At 43.2% G+C, this 20821-nt stretch overlaps 1 protein-coding gene across 2 annotated transcripts in view; it reads left to right on the forward strand.

Moving 5' to 3' along the window:
* Positions 1-20821, forward strand: part of RABGAP1L (RAB GTPase activating protein 1 like) — a 595387-nt gene that overhangs the window by 251570 nt on the left and 322996 nt on the right. The gene's annotated exons all lie outside the window — the stretch shown is intronic.

Here is a 20821-nt window from a genome sequence, read left to right on the forward strand (position 1 = left end):
CATATTGAATCAAATACAATGAATACCTCCACCCTCTGAATAGCAGACAAGACAGCATTTTTCTTTAAAAAAAAAAAAAATGTACAAAGCAGATGAAGTCTACAACACTTATATTGGCAAAGTAGAAAAGAAGCCTAATTTAATCTAAATAAACATGTCCTGACATTTAAGTCAGTAAACTGCTTTTGGCACTCCTGGGGTGCTCTAAGCAAACAGAAGTGCTGTGTTCAGATCCGTAAATAACATGGTGAGCTGAACGCAGCATTTTTTATTTTTTTTTTATGTCCATGCGTCCTACATATAGGTTCTTCTAGATACCTTCTTTTCAAGCTTGTGGGCAGTTGAGCTAGGTTAAACAATGTACTCATTCACTTTAAAGTTGACCTTTGGCCAGGTTCTTAACTATCAGTAAATGAGTTTTAAAACAAGTCTTTGCTGTACTCTGTAGCTGTAGGCACTCTGGAGTAATTTCTTCCCAAAGTTCAAAGTGGAAGCTTTTGTTTGCAGTAGAAGTTGTTTCCTCTCCCAGAGCACCTGATCTGCATTTAAGGAGGAAGTAAACCCTCCTAACTTTTTCAGCCAAGCAAGCTGCCATCTTGGCCTCTGTTTCAGCTACAACTGCCATGATGCTGCACATGTGATCAGTTATGACATCAGCCATTGGATGGTTTGATAATTTGGTTGAGAACACAACCAATGTGACAGTTAGCATTCCTGGCATGCCGGGAATGTAACTGTTTTTTTGAAACTGTTAAATCGATAGGTTTACTTCCGCTTTAAGACCCCTTTCACACTGGAGCGCTTTTCCGGCATTTTAGCACTAAAAATAGCTCCTGAAAAAGCACCTCTCAGGCTACCCCAGTGTGAAAGCTCGAGTGCCTTTACACTGGGGCGGTGGGCTTGCAGGATAGGAAAAAAGTCCTGCAAGCAGCATCATTTAAATGAATGGGCAGCGCTACCAAAGCGCCTGCAAAGCGTTTCGGAGGTGCCGCAACACGGGCGCTATTAACCCTTTCGGCCGCTAGCGGGGCACTTTTAACCGCAATAACAGCGGCACCACCCCAGTGTGTAAGGGGTCTAAAGCAGAACTAAAGCCATTGATTTAACGGTTTCAAAAAATATTTACATTCCCGGCATGCCAGAAATTCTTACTGCCACGTTTGCTTGTGTTCTTAACCAAACTGTCAAACCATCAAATGGCTGGTGTCATAACTGATCACATGTGCAGCTCTATGGAACTTCATGCCGATCAAACAGAGACTAAATGGCAGCCTTCTTGGCTGAATAGAATAGGTGAGTTTAGTTCCGCTTTAAAGAATATGTTACCCCAACATTTCATATTTGTGATGTGTATGTTGTATCATGTACTTCTGTTAAAAAGTGTCCTGTTTTCTTTGTATTTATTCCTTTTGTGTAAAATACCTGGTGATCCTGCTAGTCCCCCTGCTGTCCTATTTCAAATTGACCATGAATGAGAGCATATCCAACCTAGTGTGGTCAGTTTTCTGGCTGTGCTGGGAGAACAGCCGGCCTGTCCTCCAATGGTCTAGGCACTCCAGTGTCTGCACAGTGTGATATAAGACACTACTTCCCCGATTGCTGAGTCTAGGCGATTTAGAGTGAGAATTAGTAGCATCACTGTTGTCCATGCTGTGGAGGCTCTAACATGAGGAATTGAGACTTGCCTCTACCAAGATAGCTGCCTCCACACAGAGACACTGCAGAACAGGGGGTGATAAGTCAGAAGTGGGGTAAGATCATCTTCAGGGAGACCACAGGCAACACTGGTGACTAGTTATTTGTCCTCTGCCTGCCTGCCTTTGGGCGGAGCTTGCAGAGTTCAGTTCCTCATTAACCTCTTGGCACTGGTGCCTCCCTGCCCTTTAGGAGGTTTATGACGCCCGGAGGCGGGGTGTGGCTTAAGATTACACAACCCCTGTGATTGGCTATCACAGTGGTCACATGGTCTGAAAAACTCCCAAGCACAGTGAGCGATCAGGAGCTTTTGGTTAGTCTACAGTAACTGCTCTGAGAGCGCGCGTGTTCTTAGCACAAGTGCATAGGCAGCAATTAACGCAAATATGCAGCCCCTTGGCGCTAAGGACCAGGCGGCCAAGAGGCCGCATATTTGCATACGGCTGGCGCCAAGGGGCTGAGGTAGGCCAAAGATGATGTGATTTTTCTTTCCTGCACTGGATGCAGGAAAGAAATTCACTTGATTCCCCTATCAACACAGCCAATGTTGATGGTGTTTCCCCCCGGGGGGGGGGGGTCACAGGGAGCCGTTCCTGCCAGGAGAACTCGGTGATTGTTAGTGGCTGGAAATATCACTGGACTGACCTGCTGATGTACCCAAGTTGAGCCTGCCCATAGATGGGTCGAATCTTGAACGGTCCCTGCTGAGATTTGAACCATCCATGGCCGGTTTAAGATAATTGAAGGCTACCAAGTCACTTCTGGGTAGTGAGGAGCAGGGGAAGTGGCGCTTCTGAAATAGAAAGTGCTAATAGGTTTGAGGATAATGTGCTCAAAGTGTCTACAGCTACGAAGGTCTATGAGTTTGTATTTAAAAGTTAATTTACTGCTTGTACACTTAATGTCTTGCTTTTCGCTTAAACAATTTCAGTATGTTGGTGCATCGGTTCTCTCTGCTCCACTGAGAGCTCATGATATGTACAACACGGAGGTAGATTTCTGGCCCACTACTGCATCAAGTGGGGTATATAGGTGACTCCAGTTCTGTTGTTGTGCCTCAATCCTGATCACTTTGCTTCTATTCATGGAGCACAGCACAGTAATGACTTTAGTGCTTTGTGAACGGCACATCAGCAGAACTGGTTTTGATAATGTACACCATTTGGTGCAGTGGTGGGCCAGAAGTCTTGCACCCCACTGTACATGGTGGGAACTTTCAGAGGAGCATAAAGTGGGGTACACACTATAAGAAAAATTCTGTACGAGGCACGATCGTTCAATTTTCGTATAGTGTGTACACCACTTTCAACATCCGATCCGAACTTTCCAAATGAAAATTTTCGAAGGGACCAACTCCAAAATTTTTCTTGTATGTGAACAGAACTAACAATTTTCGTTTAGTGTATACTGTTTGCGTATGCTTTTCATACGAGAAAAATCTGATACAAAAGACTGTACATGATCAGAAACAATAAACAGCAACAAAAAGAGCTTTTGTTGTATGAGAATTTTCATACATTTCGTTCAGCCCTTGGTTTCGGCCTGCTGTGATACATCAAGGAAAACCAGACGAGCGTGTGCCTGATTTTCTTATAGCGTGTACCTACCTTAAAGAGCTCCTAAAGTACTAAGATATTTACATTTTACATTGTTTATGTGAGAAATAAAAAAAAAAAAAAAAGCTGTATCTGGAGTTGGACTAAAGCTGGATACACGTATCAAATTTTTGTTGTTCAATTTACTTTAGGTTTACCTTCAACTATGTAGTGCAAGGGCCTGTCTGATTGCATACAATTTGAAAGTGTTTAGATTTGACCTCATATTAAATGGTTTTGTGGTAAATCTAAAGAAAAGTTGTACAAAAAAAAATTGTATAGTGTGCAGCCTGCTTAAAGGGGTTGTAAAGGCTCGTGTTTTTTCACCTTAATGCATCCTATGCATTAAGGTGAAAAAACACCTTGTAGTCTCTGGCCCCCTAGCCCCCCCCCCCCGTTTTACATACCTGAGCCCCGAATTTCCGTCGGTACGTCTCCGCTGTCCCTCTCTCCACGGGTTCCCGGCTCTTTATTGGAAAGATTGATAGTAGCGCAGCCATTGGCTCCTATGCATTAAGGTGAAAAAACACCTTGTAGTCACTGGCCCCCTAGCCCCCCCCCGTTTTACATACCTGAGCCCCGAATTTCCGTCGGCACGTCCCCGCTGTCCCTCTCTCCACGGGTTCCCGGCTCTTTATTGGAAAGATTGATAGCAGTGCAGCCATTGGCTCCTGATTCTGTCAATCAAATCCAATGATGCGGGGGGCGGGGCCGAGTTCTGCATTCGTCCTTTATGGATGCCGAATGCTGGACTCTAGAGCACGCCCGCAAGGTAACCCCCTCAGGAGAGCGCTTCTCCAGTTGGGTTATCGAATGCGGGGAGGAGCAGCAAGAGCTGCTGAGGGACCCCAGAAATGGGTGTTCGGTGCCACTCTGTGCAAAACGAGCTGCACAGTGGAGGTAAGTATGACGTGTTTGTTACTTAAAAAAAAATTAAAAAACGATCCTTTATTATCACTTTAAGGTAGGGGTCTCAAACTGGTGGCCCTCCAGCTGTTGCAAAACTAAAAGTCCCATCAGGCCTCTGCCTGTGGGAGTCATGCTTGTAACTGTCAGGCTTGCAATGCCTCTTGGGACTTGTAGTTTCACAACAGCTGGAGGGCCACCAGTTTGAGACCCCTGCAAGGGCTCGTTCACTCCAACAGTCGTGCTAAAAGCATGTCCTCTGGTGTTTTCTGTGAGAACAGTGCTGTGGCAATAAGATGTTCCCAAGTGCGAATTTATTGAAATGTCACAAAGTTTTGGCTGCAGTGTTGTGCAATGCAGTGGATTACATGGCACCACACTGCGCTGAAATTAAGTTCTGCATGCTGTACCTTTTAAAGCCCTTTCACACTGAGCCGCCCTGGGCGTCGGCGGTAAAACGCCGCTATTTTTAGCAGCGCTTTACCGTAGTTTTTGCGGCCCGCTAGTGGCCGAAAAGGGGTTAAAACCATCCGCAAAGCGCTGCTACAGCGGCGCTGCCCATTGATTTCAATGGGCAGGGGCGCTTTAGGAGCGGTGAGTTCATCGTTCCTAATGCGCTCCAAAGAAGCTGCTGGCAGGATTTTTCTGACGCCCTGCCAGCGCACTGCTCCAGTGTGAAAGCCCTCGGGCTTTCACACTGGAGTGAATGGAGCCGCTGTTTCAGGGCACTTTGCAGGTGCTATTTTTAATGCTATAGCGCCTGCAAAGCATCTCAGTGTGAAAGGGATCTTACTTTCAGCACACAGTGTGAACTGGCATAATGAGGAGCAAGGCAACCCAGTGCAGTCCCAATGACGCTGGTGTGAACAGGTCTCAAGAGTGTATAAATATTTGAATGTTCATAGCCTGGCTATAGTTGCACTTTAAGGTACAACTCTACTTTTGTGACAAACTGCTTATTGTAACTTAGGGCAATGAGTTATGAACTTACTAAATGGCATCCATCACCTGATTTAGTTTGTACAGATTATGAGACATCCATTGGGCCCTACTGAAAATGCTACAATTTGCTGAATGCTATGGGGGTCATTCTGTAAAGGCCTACTGTCAACGAGGTGTTCACATAGATATGTCATGACATTGTTCTTACAGGTCCCATGGCAAAGTTGTGAACATTTTGTAATGGGCATAGCATAAATTTCAGCACCCTGGTACATGCCTAATGGAACAAAATAATAAATAATGTGGTTATTTTTCTGCCATGGCTCATATCATTTTAGACAGAAAAGATTATAAACCCAGAGTTTCAATTTAAAATCAGCTTCTACAGTCCTAATAACAAGGGAGAAAAACAGAGAATATTTTCTGTTTCTGTGCATGTAGGCCTATGAATGTTCCTCTACAGCAGGGATATGCAATTAGCGGACCTCCAGCTTTTGCAGAACTACAAGTCCCATGACGCAAAGCAAGACTCTGACAGCCACAAGCATGACACACCCAGAGGCAGAGGCATGATGGGACTTGTAGTTTTGTAACAACTGGAGGTCCGCTAATTGCATATCCCTGCTCTACAGTTGTCATTTCTGTTTGGAAGTGCCTACACTGGGGTTATGTGGAGGTGCCTCTGCAAATATTGTTTAACTGTAATATACGGTATATGTGTAAGTACCATCCCTGGGTTTATATAGGGATAACAGACAATGTCACGTGTCTCTGCTACAAAGAGAACTGATCACTATATCACTGGGGTAACCTTCTTTCCAAGTTTTTGTTTTCTAGGACCACACATATCAAACCACAATGATACTGGTATATTTGCCAGGGAATGCAAAATAGACTTCTAATTTTATTCTGATTATAGACAAAAAAATGAATTTGCATTCCTTTACCAATTACCAATGCTGAATGCTGTGCAATGTGTGTATTTTATGTAGCTGTTGCTCCTGCTTGCACCTTGCTGTTTTACACAAACTAAGCAGTGGGCTATTGTGTTTCCTCTTTGCTGTTAAAAAGAGTCTTTGATTCCTTTTGTGCATAATACATTTTGAATCATTTTTTCTAATTGATATTCTTAGAACAATTAGCGACATCCTTCCCTGAAACATTAAAGCAGAGTCCCACCCAAAAATAAAACTTTTGCTTTAAGCACTCATGACCCCCTGACACGCCACATTTGGCATGTCATTTTGACGGGGTGGTATCTGGTTTTGACAGGTACCCAGCTCCCACTTCCTCTCCAGGCGCCGCAGCGCAGAGCCGAAGTTCAGCTCTAGCCCCTCCCTCCCTGCAATTTTCTGGGACACGTCACAGGTCCCAGAAGATTGCCTGGCTGTTCAAGACAGTGCAGCGCAACTCGCGCAGTGCGCGCCCGGCTGTGAAGCCGCAGGCTGTCACAGCCGGGCGCTCACACTTACAATGCCGGCGCCGTGGAGAGGAGGGGGAGAGGAGCGGGGCTTCGGGCAGTCGCTGGACCATGGGACAGGTGAGTGTTTATTAAAAGTCAGCAGCAACACTTTTTGTAGCTGCTGACTTTTAAATGGGTGGAACTCCACTTTAAGCCTGCTATTGACTTTTAACAAGTGTTGGATGCCTGGTTGTGCTAACCCATTTACCTTAAAGTGATATTAAAGGGAAGTTTAAAAAAAAAAAAAAAAAAAAAAAAATATATATATATATATATATATATATATCTGCTCTGTGCAGTGGTTTTGCAATGAGTAATTCAGATTCAAAGATCCTTCTCTTCTGGGGTCCCCCGCCATCACTCCTGTTCCTCCCTTCTGTCAAGTGCCCCCACAGCAAACAGTTTCTCGAGCCACTGCTCTACATGCCCATTTACACACAGAGCCATGGCGCGGCCCCATCCTGCCCCCTCTCTCTCCTCATTGGCTCACTAGCTGTGATTGACTGAGGGAGAGTTCCCGGAGAGCTGAGGCTCTCGTGCACATTGCTGGATCACGATGTGGCTCAGGTAAGTATCGGGGGGGGGGGGGGGGGGGGGGCTGCTGCACACAGAAGGTGTTTTATCTTCATGCATAGAATGCATGAAGGTAAAAAAAAAACCTTGAGCCTTTAGAGACACTTTTTAATACTTGTAAAGTGTATGTAGACCCCAACGTTGTATGGCTGCAAATTATTATTTGGTCCCTTTTGGTCTGTTACAACATATCCATTTGATAAGTGTAAAAATATCATGTTAATGGGGGGGGGGGGGGTGGAGATGTTCTGCAGTCCTTTCCTAGGGTGACAATGCAGCTCCTCCATAGATACAGAATCATACGTGAGCATTGATTGTTACCCTAGGACATGAAAAGTGTTAAAGTGGATGTAAACCTTCACATATACCACATGGATCTGCTCATGGATCCATTGCTGAATGGAGCAGAGTGGCTCTGTGTGAAAGGGCACACCATTTGGTGTGTTGGAGGGTCATATTTAGATCAGTGAGATTTTTGTGAAACCAATAATTTCCTGGAAACCACATCAAAGATGCAGCAAGCAGAACTTTGTGTAATGCACCTAAAGTATGTAAATGGGGCCTAACAGCTCCAATGGTGCTGCCATACTACTTACAAGTAGAGGAAGTATAGTCCCCACAGTGAAGATAACTGTTTTTTTTAAAGCAGACCTTTCAAGAACCCTAAACTCATCTTTAGGCATTCCAGTAAGACCGAAGTGTTGGAGGTGTACCATCAGTACTTGGAAACAGAACTCTGGAGTGACCAGGAGCTTCCCAACTGTGTGAGCATGGGTCATCAGACATTGGGCTTGTCGATGACATCAGTTTAAGACTCTTCTGAGATCATTCAGAATGTATTGACCAGTTTATTTGCTTCTGACCTTGCTTCAAGCAGATTTTGCATACCCCTACCTATCTGAAGTAAACAAAAGCCCATCCACACAGGCCTGAACACTAACTTTATTTAGATGTTACATTCCACTAGGTACCCGCCCCCCCCCCCCCCAAAAAAAAAAAAAAATTACATGCCAAATGTGGCATAGGAGGGGGGGTGCTTAAAGTGGAACTTCCCCTTTAGGGTGGAGCTCCGCTTTAAGTGTGCTGTTATACTCTATGCTCACTTTGAAGTGACTAATCTTTGGTGTAAAAAATAAAATCCACGCACCTTGAAAATGAAAAAGTTTAATACCTTTCCGGCAAGCAGGCATTGCTGTTGTCTAACACTTCCAGATCTGACAAATGGGGTGTCCTCTGCTGGGCTAGCAGTTGGCTCAAGAACCAGAGTTCTGCTGACATAACTACTTTAAAACTGGGCACTTTTACCCCCTTCCTGCCCAGGCCAATTTTCAGCTTTCAGCACTGTCACATTTTGAATGACAGTTGCGCGGTCATGTAACGCTGTACCCATATGAATTTTTTATCTTTTTTTTACACAAATAGAGCTCCTTTGGTGGTATTTAATCACCACTGGGGTTTTTATTTTTTTCTAAATAAACGGAAAAAGGCCAGACCTTTTTTTTTTTTTTTTTTTTTAATGAATTTTCCTTAATTTTGTTTTAAAATTTTGCAAATAAAATCTTTCTTCATAAATTTAGGCCAAAATGTATTCTGCTATATTTCTTTGGTGAAAATAATCCAAATCAGTGTATACTATTTAGTCTATGGTGTGTGTATGTATATAGATTTTAATATATGAAAATCTATCAATCCTGATGTACTAATCTCATTACTTGAGACCCGAAAATAATTCCCCAAATTACCTTTTTGGAAAGTAGACAGTCTGAGGTATTTAGTAAGAATTATGGCACATTTTTTTATGTAATTTTTTTTGTCACAATTTTTTGGAAAATGAAGAAAAGTTTTTTTACCCACCCCTTTATATATATATATATATATATATATATATATATATATATATATATATATATATATATATATATATATATATATATATATATATATATATATATATATATATACCGTCACCAGTTTGGTACAGCGCCATCATATTAAAAAAAATAAAAAAATACATTTTAAAAAAAAAATATTTTTTTTTTCTTTCCTTTTTATTTTTTTTAATTTTTTACATTTTGCAACCAAAGCAATACAGTGTTACCATAGTAACACTGTACCACTCTGGGCAGTTGATAAGGATTTTTTTTACATACTATGATTGCTTATAGCAGTGAATATCGCAGCTATATATAGCAAATATTTTTTCTAAATGTCAGCTGTGATTGGCCACAGATAATCACATGGTACAAATGGGCTGTGATTGGCCCTGTCTGTAATATGTGATCACTGTGACCAATCACAGCTAACGCAAAGCAAAAGAATGTCCCCAGCACACCAAGGATCTCCAAAGTGGGTCGAAAGCTTTCATCAGCCATCACATCGTTAAAGCAGATTGCAACGTTTCGGAGCCACGTGGGACCCCTTCATCAGGCATATGTCGGAGTCCTGCGTGGCTCCAAAATGTTGCAATCTGCTGGAATGACGTGATGGCTTATTAAAGCTTTGGACTCACTCTGGAGATCTTTGGTGTGCTGGGGACATTCTTTTGCTCTGACTTGACACGATTCTAGCCGGTGGTCGCTTCAGCACCCACGTATACGCACAGCCATTTCTACAGGAACGTGTGCATTGTGTTGGTCATGTGGTACTGGCAGCGTGACGGTACATTAATTGGTCATCTGCTGAGCCTGGTGTACACTGCGGGTGGTAGATCACACCCAGAGCACTACCCACGTTCTCGGGAGGACGTCCTTCCAGAACAATAGGGTTCCCGTCTGAACGTCGTTTTACAATTACCTGGGCGGGAAGCAGTTAAAGTGGTTGTAAACCCTTACATCTATCCAATGAAGTGACTGGCCTCAGGTGCTACACATAGATTAAACAAATACTCCTACATAAGTTGTACCTGTCTATCTGCAGTTTTCTCTTCTCTATATCTGCTCATAGTGCTGAATATTTAAAGCTTGTCTGGGAGTTCATAAAAAAGGGGCAGAGAGCTGAAGTTACATTCTGCATAGCTCACTGTGGGAGCTCTGATAGCTGATTGGAGCAAAGAGACACACCTCCCAGAGCACACAGGAACAGAGCTGATCAATCAGCTGGAGGTCCCTCTTTTGTCACCATTCTTCCCTTGGCGTCAGGAAAACTTGTCAGAAGTGATTTGTGCTGATAGCAGAGGAAAGAGGCAGCAGACAGAAATGACACTTAGTGCTCCTAATGTAGACAGGTGCACACTATAGAGCAGGGATATTCAATTAGCGGACCTCCAGCTGTTGCAAAACTACAAGTCCCATCATGCCTCTGCCTCTGGGTGTCATGCTTGTGGCTGTCAGAGTCTTGCTAGGCCTCATGGGACTTGTAGTTCTGCAACAGCTGGAGGTCCGCTGATTGCATATCCCTGCTGTAGAGGGATATGCGTTGTTCATATTTCTTGTCTGACGTTTACTACCACTTTAAGTTTTTAGACTGAAGAGAAGGTCATTTTTAAAGTGGTACTCTAATTATATTAAAAAACAATATAGTGGAGGTGAGCTCCTCCCTGCTCTGTGGATATTGACATATTCATTTCAGTTCCATGTTCCATGCTAAGTGTAGGGATCTGACTATTGTAATCATGTGATCATTGCAAGTATTGTCAGTAAGATGAACTGCCGGAAAAAAAAACTTGGAGCCACTTACATGAACGTTCTGTGTTGTCATGGTTACACAAAAGCAATGTTTGAATTCTTAGTTTAGAAACTCACAGTTGGATGCAGATAATAACATAAATCAAGCCTAGTGCTAGATATATCATTTATGTTATATGCATCCTGGCTAAATGTGTATTAATTGCAGGCATGTATTACCTATCAAAGACATTACATTACTCCTGAAAAGGTCTATCTTTCTTTCCTCCCAGAAATCCATCGCCATCTTTATTTTGGCATCATTCAGGGTCATCATCCAATTCATGGACTAAAGTCTTTCCCTTTAGTGATTATAATATAATTCCTGGTGTCTTTGCAGTAGCCTTTATCTTTTGAGCTGTGTGTACATATTTATAACTGATCAGCTTGTTATGCCACGTACACACGATCGGAATTTTGGTCGGAAAAAGATATGACGGCTTTTCCGACAGGATTCCGCTCAAGCTTGCCTTGCATACACACGGTCGCACAAAAGTTCTCTGAACTTTCGACCGCCAAGTACGCGGTGATGCACAACACTACGACGAGCCGAGAAAATGAAGTTCAATGCTTCTGAGCATGCATCGAATTGTTTCTGCGTAGGAATTTTGCGCGTCGGAATTGCCACAGACGATCACATTTTTGGATAGGAACTTTTTCCGACCGAAAAATTGAGAACATGCATCCCGATCTTTTCCTGGCTGGAATTCGGCCAGCAAAAGTCCGATGGAGCATACACACGGTCGCATTTTTTGACCAAAAGCTCTCATCGGTCTTTTGATGGCCGAATTTCTGAATCGTTTGTACGCAGCATAAGACTATTTTCACACTTTTGCAGCGCGTTCGAGCGCACACGTTGCAGGTACGGCAGCCCATTTATTTGAATCGTCTGCCGTACTCACAGAAAAGAAGCCCTCTACTTTTTATAATCACGCCACACTGTTACCATGCAGCGTCATGTGATTTGACATGTATAAAAATGCGCTGTGTTTGCTGACAAGTAAGGGTGCTATTAAAGTGTCATTAAACCCACATCATTAACATCTATCAGTATTTGCTGTATTTCATGCTGTTCAAACTCGCTCAGTCACTATGGGATTCGTTTTCGGTAATCTGCAAAAAGACTGGTTGATCCTTCTGTTCTGTCTCCCCCTCCTGCCCGTGTCCCCACTGCAGTTGGGGATTTTGCAGAGCAATGTTGGCAGCTAGTGCACATGCTCAGTTTTCAGTGTGTTTTCTACCCTGAGCATTTCCTACCTATCATGTCTGAGCACACAATGGTAAATGGCAGCCCACTCTTTCCCCCCTTCCATGTCCACTAACCAGCTAAGCACAATGGAGGTGGGATATTACATCTTGATTGATGGAGGCTTCACCTCCCTGTTCTAAGACCTAGACTGGAGGAACGTGACACAGCCTGTGACTGAGAAGAAATCCAGAAATCCACCCACTCGATGTTATTCACAGCCTGTGATTGGCAGAAATCCACCCACTCCATGTTATTGCCAAAAAATAAGGTTTGATTTTAAATATATATTTTTATAACAATTTAAAACAGTTGATTGATATTAATTAATTTTATCCTGTATCGCAAAGGATTTTATTTTTAATTTTTTTATTTTATTTTAAACATGTTTCCCTGCAGACTGACTGGAAAAGAGCTGGGTCATGTGACGGCTGTATATCTATTAGGAAAAAAAGTACTTTTTTTTTGTATTAAAATAATCAAGTAATCAACCATATACAGAAAGAGAAGGGACAATGTAATTTAAACGGTGGGTTTTCAGTATCAATTTAAGAATTAATACACCAGAACAGACAGGTCTGAATGTTTTTCTTACATGCCGCCAGCACTTACAGTGCTGCTGTGTAATTGGTGCTGAGAAAATTCACTTAAAATTTTTTTTTGTATTTGTCGGCGAATTCACAGGGTAAGGCAGCACCAGTTTTTTAAATGTTCCCCAGTGGATGTAATGTGTTGATCTCTTGTTGACGGACGTGGTTTACCCCTTGTTTCTGCAGTCGCTTCACATCTCAGCGGTGGCACCATGATAATACTTCTAATGGATTTACACAGCGTAGTAAAGTATTAGCCGTTCCAGTCTGAATATTTGTCAATGACTGGTAAGTGGTGTGATCAAACGCTATTATCAACCCTCTCTGTTTGCTCACCTGTAGTAAATTTCATTTGTTACCAGTAGCAGCCCTTATACACTAATAATGGGATATGTCGGCAGCTGCCATAGGCAAGGCAAGCACATGACACTGGACATTATTGTAGTAACTGAATGACTTAAAGTGATCCTAAACACACACTGTATAATTTACATTGTCCCTTTTATTTCTGCATATGGATGATGGCACTATAATTATTTTAATAAAAAAAAATTCTAAAAACCTTTTTCCTAATCGATATACAGCTGTCACATGGCCCAGCTCTCTCCCAACTTGTCTGCAGGGAAACATAAACAGGAGAGGCTTCTAGTCCTTTTCTGCTGGTCACATGTTCAAACTTAAAAAAAAAAACAAAAAAACAAAACAGCCTTTGGAAAAAAAAAACTTATATAAAAGCTTACCTGTAACTAAAATAAACATCTTCTAAACCTGCACTGTTTAGGAGATATTCTAGCAAGCAGCGACGTCACCGGCACATGCACTCTGAAGAACGGCATACTCATGCCCTTTCTTCAGAGCTGTGTGCCAAGGCCTAGGCTCCCATGCGCTTGCATGGGAGTGATGTCATCACGGCGTGGCCAATCAAGCAGCCACAGCCCGTGATCTCAGAAGGAAGACCAAGTGAAGCTAGAAGCCTCTGCAGCGGTGACAGCGTGCCACTGGAGGGCTTAGTTTTAAGGTAAGTACTTCATAATGTGCTAGTATGCGATGCATACTAGCACTTTATGATATTGCCTTGCAGGGGGAAACTTTTTTTTTTTTTTCAAAGAGTTTACTACTGCTTTAATACTCATTCACAATCGGCAAAAGGGGCCTAATGGGTCTTAAGACTTTGTTGCTTCAGATTCAAACTTGCAGCAAAAATTGTAGTAAGTTCATGAAGTGAAGGACTCTGATTGGTGGCTACAGGCAGTAGGGTAGTTCCCACAGTATTTTGGGCATGAGATTGAAGCTGAACTCCAACTTGGACCAGTGTAGTTATGCATATACCATACCTGGCTGATCCACCTGAAAGCTCAAAATCACTGAAGTATACCCACTACTCCAGTGTTCTCCACAAGCTTCTGGGTCCCGTGCCAAGCGGCTTCTCTGCTGTATTCTGTACACAGAAGGTTGGCCCCTCATGCCGAGCAACCAACCTCCTGTGTTCAGAATGCAGCAGGGCAGCCGCTCGGCATGGGCCTTGGAAGCAAGTAGAGATCACTGGGGTAGCGATAACTATTTAATTTATTTCCAGGTGCTTCGGCCTGGCATGGTATATGCATATTGGCCTGGCATGGTATATGCATATCGGCCAGGTCTGGTATATGCATATCCGCCAGGTATGGTATATACATATCCGCCAGGTATCGTATATACATATCCGCCAGGTATCGTATATACATATCCGCCAGGTATCGTATATACATATCCGCCAGGTATCGTATATACATATCCGCCAGGTATGGTATATACATATCCGCCAGGTATGGTATATACATATCGGCCAGGTATGGTATATACATATCGGCCAGGTATGGTATATGCATATCGGCCAGGTATGGTATATGCATATCGGCCAGGTATGGTATATGCATATCGGCCAGGTATGGTATATACATATCGGCCATGTATGGTATATGCATAACGGCCAGGTACGGTATATGCATATTAGCAAGGTTTGGGATATACATATCGGCCAGCTATGGGATATACATATCGGCCAGCTATGGGATATACATATCGGCCAGCTATGGGATATACATATCGGCCAGGTATGGGGTATCCATATTGGCCAGGTATGGGGTATCCATATCGGCCAGGTATAGGGTATCCATATCGGCCAGGTATGGGGTATCCATATCGGCCAGGTATGGGGTATACATATCGGCCAGGTTTGGTATACATATCGGCCAGGTTTGGTATATGCATGTTGGCCAGGTATAGTATATACATATCGGCCCTTTCATGGTATATACATATCGGCCCTTTCATTGTATATGCATACCGGCCAGGCATGGTGTATGCATATCGGCCAGGCATGGTGTATGCATATCGGCCAGGCATGGTGTATGCATATCGGCCAGGCATGGTGTATACATATCGGCCAGGCATGGTGTATGCATATCGGCCAGGCATGGTGTATACATATCGGCCAGGCATGGTGTATGCATATCGGCCAGGCATGGTGTATGCATATCGGCCAGGCATGGTGTATGCATATCGGCCAGGCATGGTGTATGCATATCGGCCAGGCATGGTGTATGCATATCGGCCAGGCATGGTGTATACATATCGGCCAGGCATGGTGTATGCATATCGGCCAGGCATGGTGTATACGTAGTTAAATTAGTCCAAGCTGGGTCAATGTAACTATTTATAAAACATCTAAACCTGGAGATCTTCTTCTGTAACTGCTATAGCCATAGCTGTCATCCCCACAGCGCTTGAAGTATAGCGTAAAATAACTAGCCTGTAGTTCGTTACTTCTGGTTGCAACTTATTTTGTGACAAAATACTAGAAGTTATATACTGGAGGCAGGAAGAAACATTTCATCAAATGCACCAATAGGATTGGTTGATGAGGACAACACAGATAGTTTTTTGGAATCCAGGTTTTCTGCACAAGGCCTGCTGTTATGATGAACTACTAATCCTTGTGTTTTGGAGTCATTTTGTCTGGTTAGGACCATCTGCTCTTCTTTATTGTAAACAAAGCTATTGCTAGCCTGAATAGTCTCATAATAGGGGACTACAAGTGAATGGATGAGTCTTGTGTTACAAAGCAGTAACATAAGAGAAGGTTATTAGTGTAAAAGCAGCAAATAAATGTCAAATTTTAAGGGGAAGTAGAAAATCACAGTTTTTAAAGGCCAGCTCGTCCCAGTTTCTCTTCTATTGGGAGACACAGTGGCAGCCACCAGTATTTCCAGTTTAATGCAACTGCAGCAGCCTTTGCAAAGCCAAATGTTGGTGCCACGCTCCTCTCAGTAGATTTCCATATTGATGAATGTACTAATAGGCAGAGAGCAGCAACTTCAGTTTGATCACGATTAAAAACAGAAGAGTAGTTGGGTCTTTAAATGAGGTAATAGGGGCCGTTCAGATCCCCTCCTCCATCCCGGTTCAATGTATTAGGCCCCTTTCACACTGGGGCGGTTTGCAGGCGCTGTTGTGCTAATAATACCGCCTGCAAACCGACCCGAAACAGCCGCTGCTGTCGGTGCGCTAGTAGGAAGGGAAAAAAAGTCCTGCTAGCAGCATCTTCGGAGCGGTGAAGGAGCGGTGTGTATACCACTTCTTCACCGCTGCTTCCCATTGAAATCAATGGGACAGCGCGGCTATACCGCCAGCAAGTCGCCTCTGCAGAGGCGCTTTGCGGTGGTTTTTAACCCTTTCTTGGCTGCTAGCGGGGGGTAAAACCGCCCCGTTGGAGGCCGAATACGGACAGTAAAACCGCCGCGGACGCCCCCCCCTCAGTGTGAAAGGGGCCTAAAAGAAAAGAGCAAAGGGCAGGACTTTGAATGAGGCACACGGAAGTAAATACAAAATTTAGGTAAAAAGCAGGTTTTGGCAAATTCAAAATAGTCATATATTTACATATTATTATTGCACATAGCTAATATATATAATATATATATATATATATATATATATATATATATATATATATATACTCTATATTTCATCAAGATATACATTCCAACAAGGACTTGTTTGCAAATACATGAAAAATTAAATATCTAAGAGACACAAATGATATGGAATATGTGACACATTGAAGTGTCAATTGAAAGGGTTGCAAAAAAAGAACACAGATAAAGATGGAACGTCCATACATGATTATTATTTGTGTAACCTATCAGTAGTTGTAAGCTCTACGCGTTTCGGGGCCTTATAGCCACTCGTCAGGAGCAAAACTGCAGTGATTACCTATGGATAGGGAAAACAACCATATTTTAAAAAGGGTTTAGGAAAAAAGGTGGGCAAATGTAGAATATGTCCCCCACATATGTACATTTGACCCACAAATTTACATATCTGCGCAATGGCGGTGCGGCCATGAGAGTCAAGCCAGCCAAATATGCCACATCCCGGAGCGGAGGGGGCGTATCCGGGTGACACACAGCCAGCACAAACAACGCCCCAGGTGGGTCACAGAGGGGAGTGACAATGGTGAGTGGTGAGAGAACGGGGGGGGGGGGGCAGATGGGACGGTTTTTCCCAAGATAGGGGGGACCTATGAAAAATAAGTGATGGGTGATTAAAAACTAATATTGAAGTGTGTGAAGAATATGAGATATAGTGAGATATGAGATATAGTGAGGGAGAAAAATGTAAATATATCTCATATCTCACTATATCTGATATTCTTCACACACTTCAATATTAGTTTTTACTATCCCCCCCCTCTCACCACTCACCATTGTCACTCCCCTCTGTGACCCACCTGGGGCGTTGTTTGCGCTGGCTGTGTCACCCGGATACGCCCCCTCAGCTCCGGGATGTGGCATCTTTGGCTGGCTTAACCCTCATGGCCGCACCACCGTTGCGCAGATATTTATGTAAGTTTGTGAGTCAAATGTACATATGTGAGGGACATATTCTACATTTGCCCACCTTTTTTCCTAAACCCTTTTTTAAATATGGTTTTCCATATCCATAGGTGACCACTGCGGTTTTTCTCCTGATGAGTGGCTATAAGGTCCCGAAACGCGTAGAGCTTACAACTACCGATAGGTGTACACAAATAATAATCATGTATGGACGTTCCAGCTTTATTTGAGTTTGATCACATGAAGGTGGATTAAGACACAGTGGGGAAACCTTGCCGTACAGCACAGTTTCTTTTATCTGCTCGCTAGAAGCACAGGTGTGACAGAGTCCTTAGAGTGCATCTACTCTGGAGGAAGAAGCACAGGGGCACCTTTTGAACAGCAGCATTGGTAATCTGAGGGGAGGGGAGTATTAGATGTACTAGCAGACCTAGATACACTAACACATTGAAGCTGAACTCCAGCTCACACCCCAGTGCTTTCTCATATAAACCAACCCACTTAGTAGGACTCGGTTAGTTTCCTTAAAGTGTTTCTAAACCCAGGACCCTGCATTCACTATATCTGGTCTCCCACAGTACACAGAACATGGAAATACAATTATTTTAGTAAATATAAACTGCTAAATATCTTTTTTCATCAGTAGTATATAGCAGTCCAGTGACTTCTATCAGTGTCTGGACTTCTATCAGTGTCTGGTTAAAGCTTGTAGGAGGGGTTTTTATTCTCTCCTGATTGTCCTATGAGGCAGCAGAATCCCTGGCCCTGTGTCTGGCCAGTGCTGATTGGCCCTGTGCTGATCACATGCACTCTTCCAGGAAGAAGAAAAAAAACTCTAGCAATACACACCAAACTGAGCTTGCGCAGAGTGACTCCAAGCTCTGTCCTATTAGTAGATGGATTGGGGACAGTGGAAAAAGGGGAGGATCAGAGAAGAAAGGATCAAACAGTCTTTTTACACAAGGCAGAGGATCCTGGTACGTGTACAGTTCTTGGCTGTGTTGTGCTCTTTTGAAATTGCTACAAACTTAGAATGTTGCAGTCTATTCACTAGGGAAGGGTGGATTTTAGGAATTCTTTCTCCTGGCTGCAGCAGACTGATGAAATAATTTTAGCCTAGGCAAAGTCACAATACTGGGGTTACAAACATCCGGCGTACAAACAGGGGGAGACAACAGGAAGTGAGAGGAAATCTACCCCTAGGAAGGGAAATTCACTCCTGTAAGAGTTCTTATGGGAAAAGTGTCTCCACTGAAGCTTTATCACCAATCCTTGTTTCCACAACGACCCAAAATGTTCAAAATCCAATTATCATAGGGACAGAAAGTGAAATCTTCTGGCACAGACAGCAAAACAAACGTCACAGGGGTGTTAACCCTTCCCTATTCTATCCAAAAAAACTATTCATTTTTTTTTGCTGAAGCGACACTTAAAAAATGTACCTGTTCTGACTTACAAACAAATTCAAATTAAGACCCTATAAAACCTTGTTTGTGACCCAAGGACTGCCTGTACTGGAGTTTAAAGTATAACTCAAGGCCAAATTTTTTTTTTTTAGTTGTGGAGATGAGTTAGACCCCCTGTCAGGTTTTTTTTTTTTTTTTTTTTGCTCTGTTCCCTCGTTAAGGTGATTCATCCTTTCTATTTGTCCTGTTTACCATTATCATTAAAAGTGAAAGTAAAGGAAAATCTCAAAATTTGGGTTGTCTCCAAAAAGATAATAGAGGGGAAATCTTCCAATGGGGACAGTTGTTACTATGACCTGGGCGTCCCAAGGATTCCCTTCATTTGCATGGATTTCCTCTCACTTCCTGTTTGGCTATGATACAGATGACGTAAAAAAAAAAAATCTGACAGAGGTTATAACCCTCCTTTTACGCTATCCAAAATGAAAAAAGTTTTGCCTATAGTTCTACCTTAAAGGGGTTGTAAACCCTCATGGTTTTTCACCTAAATGCATTCTATGCATTAGGGTGAAAAACCTCCTGTGGTGCTGCAGCCCCCCCCCCAGCCCCCGTTTTACTTACCTGACCCCGATCTTTCGCCGGCCGGGAACAAGTACACCAGCTCTTGCTGGCGTCTCATGTCCTGATTGGATCGATTGAAAGCAGCGCAGCCATTGGCTCCTGCTGCTGTCAATCAAATGCAATGATGTGGCGCCGGGGCCAAGTCCTGCATTCTGTGAATGGACACAGATGCAGGACTCGGGAGCGCTTCTCCAATGTGGACACCTGATGCGGGGGGAGGAGCCAGGCATGCCTCTGAGGGACCCCAGAAGAGGATGTTCGGGGCCACTCTGTGCAAAACGAATGGCACAGTGGAGGTAAGTATGACATGTTTGTTATAAAACTAAGCTTTGCAATCCCTTTTAAAGCGGTGTTCCAGCTGAAATTTTTTTTTTTTAAAGTCAGCAGCTGCAAACACTGTAGCTGCTGACTTTTAATAAGGACACTCACCTGTCCAGGGACCCCGCAATGTCTCCCCCCGATGCCAATCCATCCCATCAGGTGCAGGCGCCGCCATTCCAACTAAGGGAAACCGGCAGTGGAGCCTTGCGACTTCACTGCCGGTTTCCGACTGCGCATGTGCGAGTCACGCGGTGCTCTGTGAATGCCTGGCTTGTCTTCTGGGACACACACACATGTCCCAGAAGACAACAGAGGGCTCGCCGCAGAAGAGGATGTGACGTCCGACTGGATCGGAAGTACTCTTAGTTCCAAAAAAGGTAAGTTAGCAAGTAAATTTTTTTTTTTTAAATATCCAAAAATGAGGGGTGGAGAGGTGGTCTTTTGTTTAAGACCAACTCTCAAAATTGAGTGGAACTCCACTTTAATTACTTTAAATATAAAAGGATTATGGCATGTGAAATGTTAGGAATGTATTCATATCAATTTATAAAGTTACCAGTAGGTCGGCTTAGACACCTGGAAGGTCCGCTGTTAAGACATAAGGCCAGCTACAGACAGCCGAGGGCCCCAGTTCTGGTTACAGCTCTGAGACATTGAACGCTAAAGCCCGTGGCAGCTGCCAATTATCCTCAGTCCCAGCTTTTCAGCTTGCCAATTATCATATCCTCTTACCACAACTAAGCAATACTAATTGCTAAATCTTTAATCAGTTTTACTGTGCAAAATGGTATTAAATGTAATAATAATCAAGACTGCAGGCTCCGCCATAGTATGATGGTATAATCAAATGCATCGTCTTGCCCACCCCAGATTTGCAAAGTTTAAAAGTAATTAATTTAAGGATGGTTGAAAACCTTTTTAGAAACCA

The sequence above is a fragment of the Aquarana catesbeiana genome, linkage group LG07 (genome assembly GCF_042186555.1).
Source record: "Aquarana catesbeiana isolate 2022-GZ linkage group LG07, ASM4218655v1, whole genome shotgun sequence".
Classification (NCBI taxonomy): Eukaryota; Metazoa; Chordata; class Amphibia; order Anura; family Ranidae; genus Aquarana; species Aquarana catesbeiana.